This window comes from Oncorhynchus gorbuscha, linkage group LG15, assembly GCF_021184085.1.
Source record: "Oncorhynchus gorbuscha isolate QuinsamMale2020 ecotype Even-year linkage group LG15, OgorEven_v1.0, whole genome shotgun sequence".
In the NCBI taxonomy this organism is placed as follows: Eukaryota; Metazoa; Chordata; class Actinopteri; order Salmoniformes; family Salmonidae; genus Oncorhynchus; species Oncorhynchus gorbuscha.
The window spans coordinates 14,521,870-14,531,869 of NC_060187.1; the positions used below are offsets into that span (position 1 = coordinate 14,521,870).

Sequence of the window (10,000 nt, forward strand, 5' to 3'; positions counted from 1 at the left end):
CTGCCTACCCACAGCAATGAGCTCTATGATTGGTCACCCTCTGCCTACCTACAGCAATGAGCTCTATGATTGGTCACCCTCTGCCTACCTACAGCAATGAGCTCTATGATTGATCACCCTCTCCCTACCTACAGCAATGAGCTCTATGATTGGTCACCCTCTGCCTACATACAGCAATGAGCTCTATGATAGATCACCCTCTCCCTACCTACAGCAATGAGCTCTATGATTGATCACCCTCTCCTACCTACAGCAATGAGCTCTATGATTGGTCACCCTCTGCCTACCTACAGCAATGAGCTCTATGATTGGTCACCCTCTACACCAATGAGCTCTATGATTGATCACCCTCTCCCTACCTACAGCAATGAGCTCTATGATTGATTACCCTCTCCCTACTTACAGCAATGAGCTCTATGATTGATTACCCTCTCCCTACCTACAGCAATGAGCTCTATGATTGGTCACCCTCTACACCAATGAGCTCTATGATTGATCACCCTCTCCCTACCTACAGCAATGAGCTCTATGATTGGTCACCCTCTACATCAATGAGCTCTATGATTGGTCACCTTCTCATCACCTACAGCAATGAGCTCTATGATTGGTCACCCTCTACATCAATGAGCTCTATGATTGGTCATCCTCTCCCTACCTACAGCAATGAGCTCTATGATTGGTCACCCTCTACATCAATGAGCACTATGATTGATCACCCTCTCCCCACCTACAGCAATGAGCTCTATGATTGGTCATCCTCTCCCTACCTACAGCAATGAGCTCTATGATTGGTCATCCTCTCCCTACCTACAGCAATGAGCTCTATGATTGGTCACCCTCTACATCAATGAGCACTATGATTGGTCATCCTCTCCCTACCTACAGCAATGAGCTCTATGATTGGTCATCCTCTCCCTACCTACAGCAATGAGCACTATGATTGGTCATCCTCTCCCTACCTACAGCAATGAGCTCTATGATTGGTCACCCTCTACATCAATGAGCACTATGATTGGTCATCCTCTCCCTACCTACAGCAATGAGCTCTATGATTGGTCACCCTCTACATCAATGAGCACTATGATTGGTCACCTTCTGAGCCCAGAAAAAAATTAGACCAACAAAGAATAATACCTAGAAAAACACAATGCAAACAACACTGCTACACTGTGTCTGTCTGTGCCTCTGTGTCTCTGTGTCTCTGTGTCTCTGTGTCTCTGTGTGTGTGTGTGTGTGTGTGTGTGTGTGTGTGTGTGTGTGTGTGTGTGTGTGTGTGTGTGTGTGTGTGTGTGTGTGTGTGTGTGTGTGTGTGTGTGTGTGTGTGTGTGTGTGTGTGTGTGTGTGTGTGTGTGTGTGTGTGTGTGTGTGTGTGTCTGTCTGTGTCTCTGTGTCTGTGTCTGTGTGTGTCTCTGTGTCTGTCGGTGTCTGTGTGTGTCTCTGTGTCTGTCTGTGTCTCTGTGTCTGTCTGTGTCTCTGTGTCTGTGTGTGTCTCTGTGTCTGTCGGTGTCTCTGTGTCTGTGTCTGTGTGTGTCTCTGTGTCTGTCTGTGTCTCTGTGTCTGTGTCTGTGTCTGTGTGTGTCTCTGTGTCTGTCTGTGTCTCTGTGTCTGTGTCTGTGTGTGTCTCTGTGTCTGTCGGTGTCTCTGTGTGTGTGTGTGTGTCTGTCTGTGTCTCTGTGTCTGTGTCTGTGTCTGTGTCTGTGTGTGTCTGTGTGTGTGTGTGTGTATGAGTGTGTGTGTGTCTGTCTGTGTCTCTGTGTCTGTGTGTGTGTGTGTGCCTGTCTGTCTGTGTCTCTATGTCTCTGTCTCTGTGTGTGTGTGTGTGTGTGTGTGTGTGTGTGTGTGTGTGTGTGTGATCTAAGAGCTGCTCTGCTATGAATGAATCTCTCCCTGTAAAGTGACCTCTACACAAGGCTGTCTGCTGTCCACACACACGTCCTCTCTCTATCCGGTCCTGGGAAATATAGCCACCCCCGTGTTGAACTCCCAACACTCACCAGTCCAATCATTAGTGGTAGGTTAGGGCAAGGAGTCAATGTTTAAACACCATCCATCAAACACAGCTCTCTCTCTCTCTCACACACACACACACACACACACACACACACACACACACACACACACACACACACACACACACACACACACACACACACACACACACACACACACACACACACACACACACACACACACACACACACACACACACACACACACACACACACACACACACACACACACACACACACACACAGTTTAAACAGCCCTATCTCTTATCTCCCTCTGCATTAATTCTTCGGGCGGGACTGGAGCAGACCCCAGAGACTGTGGCACTATTACCAAGCCACTTTATTACAAAGTCTGCACACCCCCTGAGAGGGACACACACACACTCACAGAGAGGGACACACAAACACTCTGAGAGAGGGACACACACCCACAGAGAGGGACACAAACCCCCTGAGAGGGACACACACTCACAGAGAGGGACACACACTCACAGAGAGGGACACACACTCACAGAGAGGGACACACACTCACAGAGAGGGACACACAAACCCCCTGAGAGGGACACACACTCACAAAGAGGGACACACACTCACAGAGAGGGACACACACTCACAGAGAGGGACACACACTCACAGAGAGGGACACACAAACCCCCTGAGAGGGACACACACTCACAGAGAGGGACACACACCCCCTGAGAGGGACACACACTCACAGAGAGGAACACACACTCACAGAGATTTCCCAGGTTCCTGTTTGATTTAGTGATCTAGCCAGGATTTGTCATATATCCATATCCACACATCAGCCAGCTCTCAGGTGGTGTGTCAGACCAGCTCTCAGGTGGTGTGTCAGACCAGCTCTCAGGGGGTGTGTCAGACCAGCTCTCAGGGGGTGTGTCAGACCAGCTCTCACTCCCTGTCTGGAGTAGTGAGGTGGGTGTGATTGTGCCAATCCGGGCCATGTCTGGACAGACATCCCGAGGAAGGGCTGAGTGTGAAGAGCTGATAAGGCCGGCAGAGGGAAAGGGCTGTTTACGTTGTGACGGACGCCTTTGAGCTAAACTGCTCCTGAGACACACAGGCTAATGGAAACACTGAACTATAGGGGGGAGGGAGGGGGAGGGAGGGAGGGAGGGAGGGAGGGGGGGAGGGAGGGAGGGAGGGAGGGAGGGAGGAGGGAGGGAGGGAGGGAGAAAGCGTGAAAGAGAGAGTGAGAAAGAGAGAAAGAGAGAGCGGGAGGGTAGGGGTGGATAAAGAGTGATCCTTGTTGACCCATGACTGACAGGTGTTAGAACATGACACACACAAACTAGCCTTCTGTGACCTCCCAAATGACTCTGTCTGTCTCCTCCCTCCTGTTGTCTGTCTCCTCCCTCCTGTTGTCTGTCTCCTCCCTCATGTTGTCTGTCTCCTCCCTCCTGTTGTCTGTCTCCTCCCTCATGTTGTCTGTCTCCTCGCTTTTGTTGTCTGTCTCCCCCTCCTGTTGTCTGTCTCCCCCCTCTTGTCTGTCTCCCCCTCCTCTTGTCTGTCTCCTCCCTCTTGTTGTCTGTCTCCTCCCTCTTGTTGTCTGTCTCCTCCCTCTTGTTGTATGTCTCCCCCTCCTGTTGTCTGTCTCCCCCTCTTGTTGTATGTCTCCTCCCTCATGTTGTCTGTCTCCTCGCTTTTGTTGTCTGTCTCCCCCTTGTCTCCTGTTGTCTGTCTCCCCCTCTTGTCTGTCTCCCCCTCCTCTTGTCTGTCTCCTCCCTCTTGTTGTCTGTCTCCTCCCTCTTGTTGTATGTCTCCCCCTCCTCTTGTCTGTCTCCCCCCTCTTGTTGTATGTCTCCCCCTCCTGTTGTCTGTCTCCTCCCTCTTGTTGTCTGTCTCCTCCCTCTTGTTGTCTGTCTCCTCCCTCTTGTTGTATGTCTCCCCCTCCTGTTGTCTGTCTCCTCCCTCTTGTTGTTTGTCTCCCCCTCTGTTGTCTGTCTCCCCCTCATGTTGTCTGTCTCCTCCCTCTTGTTGTATGTCTCCCCCTCATGTTGTCTGTCTCCTCCCTCTTGTTGTCTGTCTCCCCCTCCTGTTGTCTGTCTCCCCATCCTGGTGTCTGTCTCCCCTCCTCTTGTCTGTCTCCCCCTCATGTTGTTTGTCTCCTCCCTCTTGTTGTCTGTCTCCCCCTCCTCTTGTCTGTCTCCCCCTCATGTTGTTTGTCTCCTCCCTCTTGTTGTCTGTCTCCCCCTCCTGTTGTCTGTCTCCCCCTCCTCTTGTCTGTCTCCTCCCCCTCTTGTTGTCTGTCTCCCCCTCCTGTTGTCTGTCTCCTCCCTCTTGTTGTCTGTCTCCCCCTCATGTTGTCTGTCTCCTCCCTCTTGTTGCCTGTCTCCCCCTCCTGTTGTCTGTCTCCTCCCTCTTGTTGTCTGTCTCCCCCTCCTGTTGTCTGTCTCCTCCCTCTTGTTGTCTGTCTCCCCCTCATGTTGTCTGTCTCCTCCCTCATGTTGTATGTCTACCCCTCTTGTTGTCTGTCTCCCCCTCCTGTTGTCTGTCTCCTCCCTCTTGTTGTATGTCTCCCCCTCCTGTTGTCTGTCTCCTCCCTCTTGTTGTATGTCTCCCCCTCCTCTTGTCTGTCTCCCCTCATGTTGTCTGTCTCCTCCCTCTTGTTGTATGTCTCCCCCTCCTGTTGTCTGTCTCCTCCCTCTTGTTGTATGTCTCCCCCTCCTGTTGTCTGTCTCCCCCTCCTGTTGTCTGTCTCCTCCCTCTTGTTGTATGTCTCCCCCTCATGTTGTCTGTCTCCTCCCTCAGGTTGTATGTCTCCCCCTCCTGTTGTCTGTCTCCCCTCCTGTTGTCTGTCTCCTCCCTCTTGTTGTATGTCTCCCCCTCATGTTGTCTGTCTCCTCCCTCTTGTTGTCTGTCTCCCCCTCCTGTTGTCTGTCTCCCCCTCCTGTTGTCTGTCTTCCCCTCCTCTTGTCTGTCTCCCCCTCATGTTGTCTGTCTCCTCCCTCTTGTTGTATGTCTCCCCCTCATGTTGTCTGTCTCCTCCCTCTTGTTGTCTGTCTCCCCCTCCTGTTGTCTGTCTCCCCCTCCTGTTGTCTGTCTCCCCCTCCTCTTGTCTGTCTCCCCCTCATGTTGTCTGTCTCCTCCCTCTTGTTGTCTGTCTCCCCCTCCTGTTGTCTGTCTCCCCCTCATGTTGTCTGTCTCCTTCCTCTTGTTGTCTGTCTCCCCCTCCTCTTGTCTGTCTCCCCATTTTTGCTCCTGTTGTCTGTCTCCTCCCTCTTGTTGTCTGTCTCCTCCCTCTTGTTGTCTGTCTCCTCCCTTTTGTTGTCTGTCTCCCCCTCCTCTTGTCTGTCTCCCCATTTTTGCTCCTGTTGTCTGTATTGTTCACTGTTTCTGTCCCCTGTTTCTCTACAGAGGTTCAGGGACAATGACAATGTTTTTTCCCCTAGGGAATTCAATCTGTTTTCTCTCTTACTGTGTCTGTATTCAACATACAGTACATGCAGGGAGGAAAGCAGTGAGGCAGGGAGCAGAGAGCAGTGAGACAGGGAGCAGAGAGCAGGGAGCAGGGAGGCAGGGAGCAAGGACGCAGGGAGCAGAGAGCAGGGAGGTAGCGGGCAAGGACGCAGGGAGCAGAGAGCAGGGAGGCAGGGAGCAGAGAGCAGTGAGGCAGGGAGCAGGGAGGCAGGGAGCAAGGATGCAGGGAGGCAGGGAGCAGAGAGCAGTGAGGCAGGGAGCAGAGAGCAGTGAGGCAGGGAGCAGAGAGCAGGGAGGCAGGGAGGCAGGGAGCAGGGACGCAGGGAGCAGGGAGGCAGGGAGCAAGGAGGCAGGGAGCAGGGAGGCAGGGAGCAGGGAGCAAGGACGCAGGGAGGCAGGGAGGCAGGGAGCAGGGAGAAAGGATGCAGGGAGAAAGGACGCAGGGAGGCAGGGAGGCAGGAAGCAAGGACGCACAGAGGCAGGGAGGCAGGGACCAAGGAGGCAGGGACCAGGGAGCAAGGACACAGGGAGGCAGGGAGCAGGGAGCAAGGACGCAGGGAGCAGGGAGAAAGGACGCAGGGAGCAGGGAGAAAGGACGCAGGGAGGCAGGGTAAAGGGAGGCAGGTAGGCAGGGAGCAGGGTAAAGGGAGGCAGGGAGCAGGGAGGCAGGGACGCAGGGACACAGGGAGGCAGGGTCATGGAACAGGGAGCAGTAAGCAGGGAGGCAGGGAGCAGGGAGGCAGGGAGCAGGGTCAGGGAGGCAGGGTCAGGGAGCAGGGAGGCAGGGAGCAGGGAGCAGTAAGCAGGGAGCAGTGAAGCAGGGAGCAGTAAGCAGGGAGGCAAGGAGGCAGGCTCAGGGAGCAGGGAGCAGTAAGCAGGGGGAGCAGGGAGCAGGGAGGCAGGGAGCAGGGACAGGGAGGCAGGGTCAGGGAGCAGGGAGGCAGGGAGCAGGGAGCAGTGAGCAGGGAGCAGGGTCAGGGAGCAGTGAAGCAGGGAGCAGTAAGCAGGGAGGCAGGGAGCAGGTTCAGGGAGCAGGGAGCAGGGAGCAGGGAGGCAGGGAGCAGGGTCAGGGAGCAGTGAAGCAGGGAGCAGTAAGCAGGGAGCCAGGGAGGCAGGGAGCAGTGAGGCAGGGAGCAGGGTCAGGGAGCAGTGAAGCAGGGAGCAGTAAGCAGGGACGCAGGGATGCAGGGAGGCAGGGAGCAGTAAGCAGGGACGCAGGGAGCAGGGAGGCAGGGAGCAGTAAGCAGGGACGCAGGGAGCAGGGAGGCAGCGAGCAGTAAGCAGGGACGCAGGGTGCAGGGAGGCAGGGAGCAGTAAGCAGGGACGCAGGGAGCAGGGAGGCAGGGAGCAGTAAGCAGGGACGCAGGGATGAAGGGAGGCAGGGAGCAGTAAGCAGGGACGCAGGGAGCAGGGAGGCAGGGAGCAGGGTCAGGGAGGCAGGGAGCAGTAAGCAGGGACGCAGGGAGCAGGGAGGCAGGGTGCAGTAAGCAGTAAGCAGGGACGCAGGGATGCATTGAGCAGTAAGCAGGGATGCAGGGATGCAGGGAGCAGGGAGCAGGGACGCAGGGAGCAGGGAGGCAGGGAGCAGGGTCAGGGAGGCAGGGAGCAGTAAACAGGGAGGCAGGGAAGCAGGGAGTAGGGAGGCAGGGAGCAGGGAGGCATGGAGCAGGGAGCAGGGAGGCAGGGAGCAGGGTCAGGGAGCAGGGAGCAGTGAGGCAGGGAGCAGGGTCAGGGAGCAGGGAGCAGTGAGGCAGGGAGCAGTAAGCAGGGAGGCAGGAAGCAGGGAGGCAGGGAGCAGGGAGGCATGGAGCAGGGAGCAGGGAGGCAGGGAGCAGGGAGGCAGGGAGCAGGGTCAGGGAGCAGTAAACAGGGACATAGGGAGGCAGGGAGGCAGGGACGCAGGGAGCAGTTATCAGGGACGCAGCGAGCAGGGAGGCAGGGAGCAGGGAGGCAGGGAGCAGTAAAGCAGGGAGGCAGGGAGCAGGGATGCAGGGAGCAAGGAGGCAGGGAGCAGGGTCAGGGAGCAGTGAGGCAGGGAGCAGGGACGCAAGGAGCAGGGAGGCAGGGAGCAGTGAGGCAGGGAGGCAGGGACGCAGGGAGCAGGGAGGCAGGGAGCAGGGAGGCAGGGAGCGGGGAGGCAGGGAGGCAGGGAGCAGGGAAGCAGGGAGGCATGGAGCAGGGAGCAGGGAGGCAGGGAGCAGGGAGTAGTGAGGCAGGGAGCAGTAAACAGGGACGTAGGGACTCAGGGAGGCAGGGAGCAGGGAGGCAGGGAGCAGGGAGGCAGGGAGCAGTTAGCAGGGAGGCAGGGAGGCAGGGAGCAGGAACGCAGGGAGGCAGGGAGCAGGGTCAGGGAGCAGGGAGCAGTGAGGCAGGGAGCAGTGAGGCAGGGAACAGTGAGGCAGTGAGGCAGGGAGCAGTGAGGCAGTGAGGCAGGGAACAGTGAGGCAGTGAGGCAGGGAACAGTGAGGCAGTGAGGCAGGGAGCAGTGAGGCAGGGAGCAGTGAGGCAGTGAGGCAGGGAGCAGTGAGGCAGTGAGGCAGGGAGGCAGGGAACAGTGAGGCAGGGAGCAGGGAGGCAGGGAGCAGTGAGGCAGTGAGGCAGGGAGCAGTGAGGCAGTGAGGCAGGGAACAGTGAGGCAGGGAGCAGGATCAGGGAGCAGGGTCAGAGAGCAGGGTCAGAGAGCAGAGAGCAGGGAGCAGGGTGAGGGAGCAGGGTCAGGGAGCAGGGTCAGAGAGCAGAGAGCAGGGTCAGGGAGCAGAGAGCAGAGAGCAGGGTCAGAGAGCAGAGAGCAGGGTCAGGGAGCAGAGAGCAGAGAGCAGGGTCAGGGAGCAGGGTCAGAGAGCAGGGTCAGAGAGCAGAGAGCAGGGAGCAGGGTCAGGGAGCAGGGTCAGGGAGCAGGGTCAGAGAGCAGAGAGCAGGGTCAGGGAGCAGAGAGCAGAGAGCAGGGTCAGGGAGCAGAGAGCAGAGAGCAGGGTCAGGGAGCAGGGTCAGAGAGCAGGGTCAGAGAGCAGAGAGCAGGGAGCAGGGTCAGGGAGCAGGGTCAGGGAGCAGGGTCAGGGAGCAGGGTCAGAGAGCAGAGAGCAGGGAGCAGGGTCAGGGAGCAGGGTCAGGGAGCAGGGTCAGAGAGCAGAGAGCAGGGAGCAGGGTCAGGGAGCAGGGTCAGGGAGCAGGGTCAGGGAGCAGGGTCAGGGAGCAGGGTCAGGGAGCAGAGAGCAGGGAGCAGGGTCAGGGAGCAGGGTCAGGGAGCAGGGTCAGAGAGCAGAGAGCAGGGAGCAGGGTCAGGGAGCAGGGTCAGGGAGCAGGGTCAGAGAGCAGAGAGGAGCAGCCAGAGAAGATGAATGGAGAAAGAGCAAAGCCCTCTTGTTAAAATGGAACAAAACAGTTATGACAGGAAACAGAGAGGGCAGGGAGGATTTTTTTCTCTGTTCTTTTCAATCCTTTTTGTCTTATACACACGTTAATGTCTTTTTCTCTCTATTTTCACACATTTTGTTCTCTCATTACCTTATACACATACTGTAGGCCTCTCTCTCTATGTCTGCCTCTCAATTCAATTCAATTTAAGGGCTTTATTGGCATGGGGGAAAAAATCTATGTCTCTGTCTCTCTCTCGCTCTCTGTCTCTCTGTCTCTCTGTCTCTTTGTCTCTCTCTCTCTGTATCTCTCTGTCTCTTTGTCTCTCGCTCTCTGTCTCTCTGTCTCTCTCTGTCTCTTTGTCTCTCTGTATCTCTCTGTCTCTTTGTCTCTCTGTCTCTCTGTCTCTCTGTATCTCTCTGTATCTCTGTCTCTCTGTATCTCTCTGTCTCTCTGTATCTCTCTGTCTCTCTGTATCTCTCTGTCTCTCAATTCAATTCAATTCAAGGGGCTTTATTGGCATGGGGAACATGTGTTAACATTGCCAAAGCAAGTGAGGTAGATAAATATATAAGGTGAAATAAACAATAAAAATGAACAGTAAACATTACACAGAAGTCCTTCTGTAGCTCAGTTGGTAGAGCATGGCGCTTGTAACGCCAGGGTAGTGGGTTCGATTCCCGGGACCACCCATACGTAGAATGTATGCACACATGACTGTAAGTCGCTTTGGATAAAAGCGTCTGCTAAATGGCATATATTATTATTATTATTAAAACAATAAAGACATTACAAATGTCATATTATATATACAGTCTCTCTCTGTCTCTCTTTCTCTCTCTAGCTCTCTGTCTCTCTGTCTCTTTGTCTCTCTATCTTTCTGTCTCTTTGTCTCTCTGTCTCTCTCTGTCTCTTTGTCTCTCTGTCTCTCTCTGTCTCTTCGTCTCTCTGTCTCTTCGTCTCTCTGTCTCTGTATCTCTCTGTCTCTTTGTCTCTCTGTCTCTCTCTGTCTCTTTGTCTCTCTGTCTCTCTGTATCTCTCTGTCTCTCTGTATCTCTCTGTCTCTTTGTCTCTCTGTCTCTCTCTGTATCTCTCTGTCTCTTTGTCTCTCCCTGTCTCTCTGTATCTCTCTGTCTCTTTGTCTCTCTGTCTCTCTCTCTCTGTCTCTCTCTCTGTCTCTCTCTGTCTCTCTGTCT

The 10,000-nt window shown here is 55.2% G+C and overlaps 1 protein-coding gene across 1 annotated transcript in view; it reads right to left on the minus strand.

Moving 5' to 3' along the window:
• kank4 (KN motif and ankyrin repeat domains 4) overlaps positions 1–10,000 on the minus strand; it is a 156,944-nt gene that overhangs the window by 71,720 nt on the left and 75,224 nt on the right. The gene's annotated exons all lie outside the window — the stretch shown is intronic.